At 42.5% G+C, this 8,704-nt stretch overlaps 1 long non-coding RNA gene and 2 other non-coding genes across 3 annotated transcripts; all 3 read left to right on the top strand.

The window, feature by feature from the left end:
* The first annotated feature begins 1,698 nt into the window (after positions 1-1,698).
* Positions 1,699-4,023, top strand: LOC108640384. The gene is made up of 5 exons (XR_001921134.2): positions 1,699-2,016; positions 2,619-2,642; positions 3,070-3,145; positions 3,401-3,455; positions 3,854-4,023. It is a non-coding gene; the product is annotated as an uncharacterized LOC108640384 (long non-coding RNA).
* Positions 2,861-2,934, top strand: LOC112841194. The gene has a single exon (XR_003212820.1). It is a non-coding gene; the product is annotated as a small nucleolar RNA SNORD49 (small nucleolar RNA).
* Positions 3,709-3,781, top strand: LOC112841189. The gene has a single exon (XR_003212815.1). It is a non-coding gene; the product is annotated as a small nucleolar RNA SNORD65 (small nucleolar RNA).
* Positions 4,024-8,704: the final 4,681 nt, after the last annotated feature.

Below are 8,704 nucleotides of genomic sequence, written 5' to 3'. Positions count from 1 at the left end.
TCACTGTAATAACTCATTTTAAACGTGTGCTTTCATTAATATCCTTCCCAAAGCTTTCCAAGAGAACCATACCTATACCATACCCATTTCTCAAGATCCTGATAAAGTTTATTTAACCAGTGTCTTTTTGCCAGTAAACCTTGTGTTGTGTTACTGCTTTAAAGCCATTGTGACCTTTCCTTTTTCTGAAAGGAGGTGGTAGATGGGAATCATACCACTGGTCTGTGAAGTCAGGCTTCTGCCTTGATGGGAACCCTTGCACGTCTTTTAAGATCAGCAGCTGGTTTGTGCCCCACTATGTTTCCATGTAAATACTCATAACTTGGGCCTGGTGATGGATAAATTAACTGGGAATGGGAATAGAGAATCTGATAGAAAAGATCTGAACTAATAGATGTGTGAAATCAAAGAACAGCCATGTAGGCACAGGCCTTTTGTTGAGAAAGAGGCACCTTGAACACCAGTTCTGCCTTCCAGGTTGTCCTAAACAGTGCCTTAAAAGTGCCTCTGTATTATTCAGGTCTATTGTATTTATGATTTGGGGGGGGTTACATGTGCTATTGAGACCACAGTAGCTTAGCTGCAAGAAAAATAGAGGTTTACTGTTGAAGGTACGTAAAATAGGGGTTTACTGTTGAGGGAACCTACAGAGAGGGTTTTGTAATTGAGTGTTTGCATTTTGATGATGTACAAAGGAGCCTTGAAAAGTGTTTGCTGATACCAGGAATTCTTTCCAGCTTTGGTCTTCCTTAGTTATGTGAACAAGAGCTGCTGGGAATTTGATAATTAAAAAATGAGCACTGAATCTTCAGCGAATGCTTTTTCCTCAACATTTTAAGTTAAATCTATTTGATCTGGGGAGAGATTGCAAAGAGAATTGTGTTCTAAGTTTTGCCCTTACCTAATATGTTCTTGATTTTTCACTGAATTCTCAAATATTAATCACCTGCAAGAATTTGATGCAGAAATTAATGTTCTGACACTGAGATACCTGTGCAGTTTACTGAAATGAACTTATGTTGAAAATTGCAAGGAGAATCTTGGCTTTGGCTCTTGCTGGATGGATCTGTGTCTCAGAGGAAAAACTGGTCTGAATTTTAATTATAGGAGCACAGTAGTCCTTCTTGTAGGAGGATTTTGTTTTGAAAAGGTGTATTTTTGATAAATAGTTCTTCAGGCAGAATGAACATGTGGCGTTGACAGGGTGGTGGGTTTGTGTTTGTTTCTAAGGTGTTGGGATGTGCCTGACAGGGAAAAGGAAAGCAAAACCCCCTTATTTTCAGTTCAAGATGGCATAAAGTGAAGAGAACAGAACTTTTATTTTAACAGCCGTTCTGTTCTAAATTAAAAGTTGTCTGGAATCACTGTGACCGCTCCAGTCCTGCCGGATCGCCAAGGGCTGGTGCTGCCTTGGCTGCCGCACGTGGGGCTGTGCCTGGCCAGGTCCCTGCCCACTCGTGCTGAAGGCAGCTCTCCCGCGCGCCGAGGTGGTGCCTAAAGCCGGGTTTTAGAGGCTGAGGGGACCTCAAGGCTCCTCCCGCCACGTTCCCTCCTGGCCCCGCGGAAGGAAATGGAAGCCTCGGCGCACCCCCGCCTGGCTGCAGGAGTGGCCCAGCCCACCCCCCCGCCGCGGGGTGGTACGTCCCAAGCCTTTATAAGCAGCCGCTTGGAGGCTTCCCGCCCTTTCGATCCATGCGCCTGGTGGAGTGAAGGTGCTGCGCGTGACCTGCAGCTCGGGCTTGGGGCCCAGGTGGGGGCCGGCTGGGCGGGCAGGGGGAGGCGGTGGCCCGGCGTGTAGGTCGAGGCGCCCTTAACATTGAGCAGGCTGAAGGGAGGGCCCCCCTCCCCGCTCTCTGCAGTGGTGGCGGCCGCCGTGCCTCGCTGGGCCGCGTGGGCTGGGCCGGACCATTGTACGGGGGGGTGGGGAGCGTGGCGCCTGAGGCCGCTATCCGTTCAGGCAGCCATGGAGGCGACATCGGGGCCGGGACACGCCGGAGCTGCGGATGTACCTTCTCGGTAAGTCAGGAGGTGCTTGGCCCGGTCGGGGCCCTGGGAGGGCACTGTGTGTGTGTGTGAGGTACCGCCGGGCGGGAGGAGGGGCTGGAAATCACTACCCGGAGCTCCGTGAGGGCTCTGGGGGTAACGCTGCTGTGGTGGGTGCGCGGCAGTCAGTGCCCTCCGTGGATTTTTATGGCGCTGTTTCAGGGAATAAGTCTCTGTTTTTATTTGGTTTTCGATGTGCCAGACCCTTTCTGCACAACAGACATTACAAACTCAGAATTGGAATATCTGCAATTTCAGTTTTTGAAAATTGCCCTAGTGGTAAATGCAGTCTGGCAAGCTGCATTTATATACTATTCTAAATTTAGGTATAAATTTCCTCACTAAAAACAATTTAGAGAGGATTGTCGACTACTACAACCTTTCTGATGTAAATATTTCGGTGATTAATAGCAACAGAAACACAACTGGAATTAAAAGCAGAGTGTTGGTCATGAGGGTCTGGTTTTGGTGGGGGGGTTTATTTTTTTTTTTTCCTGTATAAACCAACTTTATACTTAAAATCTAAAATTACTGCTGAAAAGTATTCTAATAATACTTCTCTTTTATCCCCACAGCAGGAAGATGACTTGAAGTAAAGAGTAAGTTAATTTTTTTTTTTCTATTAAAATGCACAAGCTGTTAAGTTCCAGGCCTTTACTTAACGCTAATAGTCGAAAATAATCTGTAACAATTACACCTTAAAGCAAGCTAAATAAAAATTCGTGTACCCACAAGTTAAAGAGTTAAAGCCTCTTATACACAAAGGGGAAATTGTACAACCTGTTTTGTAAAGGATGGGGTGCAGAAGCTGCTGGCTGTTGATGATGATAACCCTGAATAGGAAGTGCCGTCAGATGCGAGAACTGACGATACCCTTCTTACTGTCTGAAATACAGCTACAGACATGCAGAAATCTGTCTTCTAAAACTAATCAGGCAACTTTTATTTCTGCTTTGCTGTCTGTGAAAAGCGCTCTTGAAATGTTTAACCAAGCTTTGTGTCCCATCTGTTCCACTTGACCTGCAGAGCCTGGTCTTTTCAGATAGATGTGACACAACAGGATGGGGCCAGGTTGCTCTTCTGGGATGGCCCAAATCTGAAGGTAAGAAATGAATTTCACTGGAACACATAGAGCTTTATGCCAGGGGAAATATAATTTGAGAATGAATGAGCTTCATAGGCTGTAAGGAACTTGATAGGTGTGTTTTGTCAGCTTGACTCAATCTGCTTTCCCTCGTCTCTTCTTTATAGTTTAAAGCCTGATACTTATTCTTGATAACTCTGTATTTAGGTATAGCTTGCAGGTCTGTGCTGCCATGTGCTGGTTGTTACTAATGTCCATCCATTGATGTTACAGCTCTTCACAAGCCCTATGGAAGGTGGTGAGACAGCAGAGCAGGAGAGTCTCCTGGGTGAGTTTAATGGTTAGTGTGCTCTTAGTTTAACATGGCTGCAGTCTCAGGAACGTGTTTCTGCATATTCTTAGCTCTAAATGTATAATTAATGAAGTTCTAGGCCAAAAAACCACTTTCTTAGACTAAAATAGAGGCAGTAGAGGTGTAAGAGCAGCTCTCCTGCGCTGCAGTTTTGCTGACAGCACTATGTAGAGCAAAGGGACAAAGGTGTTGCTTCTGCCAGAAGTGTATCAATTTACCCAAAGATATCATGTGATGAAACAAACCAAAAATTGCTGGAATTACCGGCAGAGTGACTGGTGGTGAGCAAAGGTTTTCTGATGATATCTCCTGCATGAACAAATGAGTTAATGATGGTGTGGAGTGGTTACCTTAACCCTGCTGCTCTGTTACAGGTGGTGATGGTGCAAACAGCTGGTCTGGGGAGGAAGGAATCCAACAAACCACGTGAGCTTGGGGACTGGTGTTTGTAGACACAGTGGTTTTCTGTCTGAAGGTGCTAAGAAATGACAATGGTTACACTGTCCTGATTACACAAACATTAAAGTGATCTCTTTCAAAAAAACACTGGGTCTGTTTTCATCACTACTGCATTAAGTAAATGCAGCTATTTCTGTAGCTTGTTTCCAGGGTCGCTGCTTCTTCATTATTTTGGCCTCAAACTTTAAATTAAGCATCATAATTTAACTAATACCTCATGAGCACATGCTCATTCTGTGCCAAGAAGGTTAACAGCAGTGTCAGCTGTGCAGCTGGTAGAAGGTATCTTGTTACCTGGTTTGAAAGTGGTGGAAATTTTACTGGGAAAATGGCTGGGAAAAAGCCATTCAGGACAGCCAACAAAACAGTCAGAATGGTAGTTTTCAATCAAAATGTGATGGGCAATATTTTTGCTGTAGTAACTAAAGTGAACAGATCAGGTTGTCATAAAACTAAAAGCAGGGGTACAGTTTCACCCAGGGACTTCTGGCCCATAAAAGCAGTAGCTGTGAGCTTAGGGTGGGACAAAGAAAGAAGTGACAGCAGAACATAAATATTATTCCAGCCCTGGATCACATATAAGACTTCAGGGACTGCCCAAGCTGTGATTGCACTTCCCTGTGTAGTTCAGGTAAAGACCTGAATGTTTTAATTATTTCCTGACTGGAAGAAGATGCTGTGACTTGGGGCTGCCCTGGTGGCATCACAGGGCAGTGTCCCTGTCCCTCCAGTAGCACAGGTGGGCTCTGCTGTCTGGGGTGCAAAATATATAGAATGTAGGATTTCACAGAGGTTGCTCTTACTGAAAAGTCAAGAGTTAAGTGCTCTGAAAAACAGGTTTTCAGAGAAATGTCAGAAAGCAGTAGGGTGCCTGATGCAGGTAAATTAGTCTGGATTTTTCCCAGAATCACGACTAATACATACAGGGTTTAATAAAAACATTCAATCTGGGTAATGGAGTATGTAAAACTTGTATGGGATTAATTAGTTTCTTTTTATCTGAAGGTATTTGAGCAGTATGAAGAACAGGTTACTCCAATGTTTAATTAAAATCTTAAAGTAGAGTTACATTCTGTTCCCAGTGTTTAAGGAAACAAAACTTTTTGCCTGATTTTAAGAGCTTGTGTATTAGAACATGCTGACATTTCTTATCTCATGTAACATGCATTGGAAATAAAAAGGGTTTTAAAGCTTTCAGAAAGCACAAGGGATGCATCTCTTTTGAAAACCAGAATCTGTAGGCCATGAATGATCATGGAGTTAAGAGTAGCCACGTACCCTCAGGCAACAAACAACTAAGCAAATTGTTGCTTGACTGTTCAGTGTGGTGCTTAAGTTGCTCAAGAAATGTTTGCTGCAGCTCGTTTTTATAATTGTTCTTGCTTTCCAGTGTGTGTCAGAATTGTCTCATTAAAAAAGAGCAGAGTTGATCTGGGAAAACTTAAGTAAACAGGACATAATTTATCAGGGTTTTTTGAGGTTACAAGTTGGTATCTGTTAGAGTTAACTATTCATGAGTTTCATTTCAGCAGGACTTGTTTATTGTTTTAATCAAAACCAGAGTTCCTCAGCAGGGATCCTCCAACAGGCTGGATTTTTTTCTAAGATAAATGAATGGAAAAAGTGTTATTTCTGTTAGAATATGGTGCCTTTCAAACAAAATAGATACCCTGAACATACTACTGTGATGTTACATGGGGGCACAGATAATTTTACTGTTTTTCTTACAGTCCTTCAGGGGAGGGGAAAAAAACCCATTCTGTTTTGATTACATTCGGAGCACACAAAATTTAGTGTTGTGGAACAAGCAACAGACAAAAACCCCTGGTTTTCAAACACAATTAATTTAGATTTTCTAAGTTTTAAAAGAACAGTTGGCAGGAGTCCCTTGGCACTTAACAACAGCCAACAACCACAAATAAATCTAAAATAGACGAAAGGATTAAAGCAGAAATAAAATATGCAGTGAAGTGAAGAATGGCCGAGTGACAGCTTTTAGCAATCAGAGAGATGGCAATGTCATGGGGTAATTTGTGAGAGAAAACACACTGATTATATGTTATCCCCAAAATTCATGCTGTGACTGGACCTGATGGAGGAGGAGGAGGCAGCAGTGGTGTGGCCTTGATGCTGACAGGGGATGTGGCTGCTGGTCTCTGTTTCCTCACTGTAAAGCACAAGCTTCACATTTAACATAAATGCTGGTTATCATTATTTCTTGATTAGTATTATAAAGCCATTGTATCTACATCAGTATTAAAATCACTCATGCAAACCTATAAATTACTATCATTAATATATCCCAGCTATTAATGGAAATCTGAGGAGTTTTTTCTCTTGCTGGCTGCCATTTCAGCTGAGGCAGTTCTGGCTCTGCTGAATTAGAAGGGAGGAAGGGATATCCTGTGTATCTCAGCTTTTTGTAATGAAATAAGTCCTTAATTTGGAAACTTCACTACTTTTCTCCTGAAGCCAGATGGAAGAGCAGTTAATCTTGCAGCTCTTGTCTCCCTCATTTCACATTAGTGAAAGAACTGAGGCACAAAGGAGCTGCTGTTTTCCAGCAAGGAACAATTAAGATGGTATTAGTGTCATGCAGGAGAAGTGTTACAGGTTTGTTTTCATCCAGGTGCCACCTTGGCAAATGCTTTGTGATGATTTCTCAGATGCCTCAGGCAGCAACTCTGAGCAAAGAGCGAGGGCTCAAAACACTCAAGGGAGTCTTTGGCCTTCCTCAGGCTCAGCAATGTTCCTAGCACCCAACTGACCCTGTGCTGTGAGAGCTTAAGCACATTTCACATGTTCCTGTAAAGAAGGACAAGGTTAACACATCATTTAATGGCCTGGTAGGACATTCACCTTATTTTGTCAGTTTATGTAATTTAGTGCCTTAATTTTACACTTGAAATCAATTTTAACCCAAGTGTTATAAACTGATCCTGGTACTGCTTAACATGGTAAGAATTTTACAAGTGGGATTTGATTTAGAGCATGGCAGGAGGACATACTTGAAGAACATCAGCATTTTGTGCTCCTGTACTCTAAATTCACAGGAGAAATAACATCTGTCCTGCTTGAGCCCACAAGGTGGGGCAGTGACCAAGCTCAGAGTGTTTATTGAGAGATTTTACAGTGTTGGAAGATGATTGATTAGGGAAACATGGTTTTATTGCTGGTTCCTTCCCAGTTGTCTAGTAAGATTTTCAACTTCCATTACCACGCAGAGAATCCCTCACACAGTGAAAATGTCACTGGCTAATTAGTTGCTAATTAATGTTGCTTAGTGTTGGACCAGCAAAGGCTCTGTTTTTGCTGCTGTGCAAACCTGTTGCAGTGATGGTTCCAGCCCCAAAGTGTTCCTGGTCTGAGCAGACAGCAGTGACACAGAGAGCAGGAGTAAACAGGGGGATGAGGAGCCAAAGGAGTTAAAACTTAATAAAAATGCTGTATGAAAAATGGTTCTCTCCAGCAGCCTCAGGACTTGCCAGCCCGGCTGTGCCTCCTCAGTGGTGGGTGTTGAGCTTCAACTCAGCTGGAGTCAATAAACAGCCTCCAGCCCAGCACCTGTGTGGAACTGAAACCTGAACAAAATACAAATGAGAAAATCACATTATGGAGCCTGAATTTGAAATCCCTGCTGTTTTAATCAAATGGAGACGTTAAAACTTTCATCTCCAATAATCACGACTTTTCCTGTGCGTGCTTTCTTTTCTTTTTGTGGACTTCCTGTCAGTTTTTGCAAGTCAATGCTTAGATTTTTTGTTTGTTTGTTTGTTTTTCCCATAACAAGTTTTTTATTTGTAATGATTTGTGGTAAAATAATTGTGTGGCACAGCTGCAGCACGAACTCTAAACAAAAAATGATCGATATTTCTAAAGCTGCCTGTGGCTTGCTGGTGATCTCTCCTTGGTTTTCTTTATCACTTTGATTTTTGAATTACTCCTTTGCTTGTGCTTTCCCAGACTGTGTAGGACAGTGTCTGCAGGTTTGATTTTCTTTGTTTTTCTTGGGTTTTGTACACATGCAAACAGCATGTGATGTTTTGTTGGTGTGGGGTTGTGTCAGGCACTGTTATTAACAGAACGGTGGAACAGGTTTGAGGTTTAATAGCACATTCAGAGACAAACTTCCTGCTAACTCTATTATCACCCATAATAAAAAATAATAAATTTTTATAAACAGCTTAAATTCTACTAATAAATACCTGAGTCAAGGTAAGAGTGGTATCAAATACTTCTGATAATAATTTGGTTATCAGAGGCTTTATCTGACAGCAAGTGCAATACTGGTGTTCAGGTGATCAGTGACCGTGTACAGTTGTTTAATGCAGCCCACAACAGCAGATGAAATGTTTAATATAATGTTAAATCTCCTGTGTCTCCATCAGGTAATCTTGATTCCAGATTACCTCCCCATTACAGATGAAAAACTGGAGCTTGGAGTCTTGCTGGGGGGGGATGAGAAGAGGGAAGGCAAATTTAGTCAGTCGTTGGATAAAGCAATTTTACTTAACTGTGTCAAATCAGATATTTATTACTTTCAACCATAGCAATAAATAATAAAATCTTTGTGCCAGCTGCTCCTTGGGATGTAAAATACCTGGGATACCTGCTGGGAAGGTGATGAGAATTGTTTCAAAGCAAGGAGCAAACTGGGAGCTTTGAAATGTGCAGCGAATTCAGCAGGTCACGGGAAGACACTGTACCAAGGTACCTGCACTTTGAGTTGGATTTGATGTGTATCCAGTCAGCTCCCAACTGGCCTG

The sequence above is a fragment of the Manacus vitellinus genome, unplaced genomic scaffold, assembly GCF_001715985.3.
Source record: "Manacus vitellinus isolate BGI_N305 unplaced genomic scaffold, ASM171598v3 scaffold_32_pilon, whole genome shotgun sequence".
Taxonomy (NCBI): domain Eukaryota; kingdom Metazoa; phylum Chordata; class Aves; order Passeriformes; family Pipridae; genus Manacus; species Manacus vitellinus.
The sequence above is the reverse complement of the archived record's forward strand: the minus strand, read 5'-3'. Positions and strand labels throughout refer to the sequence as shown.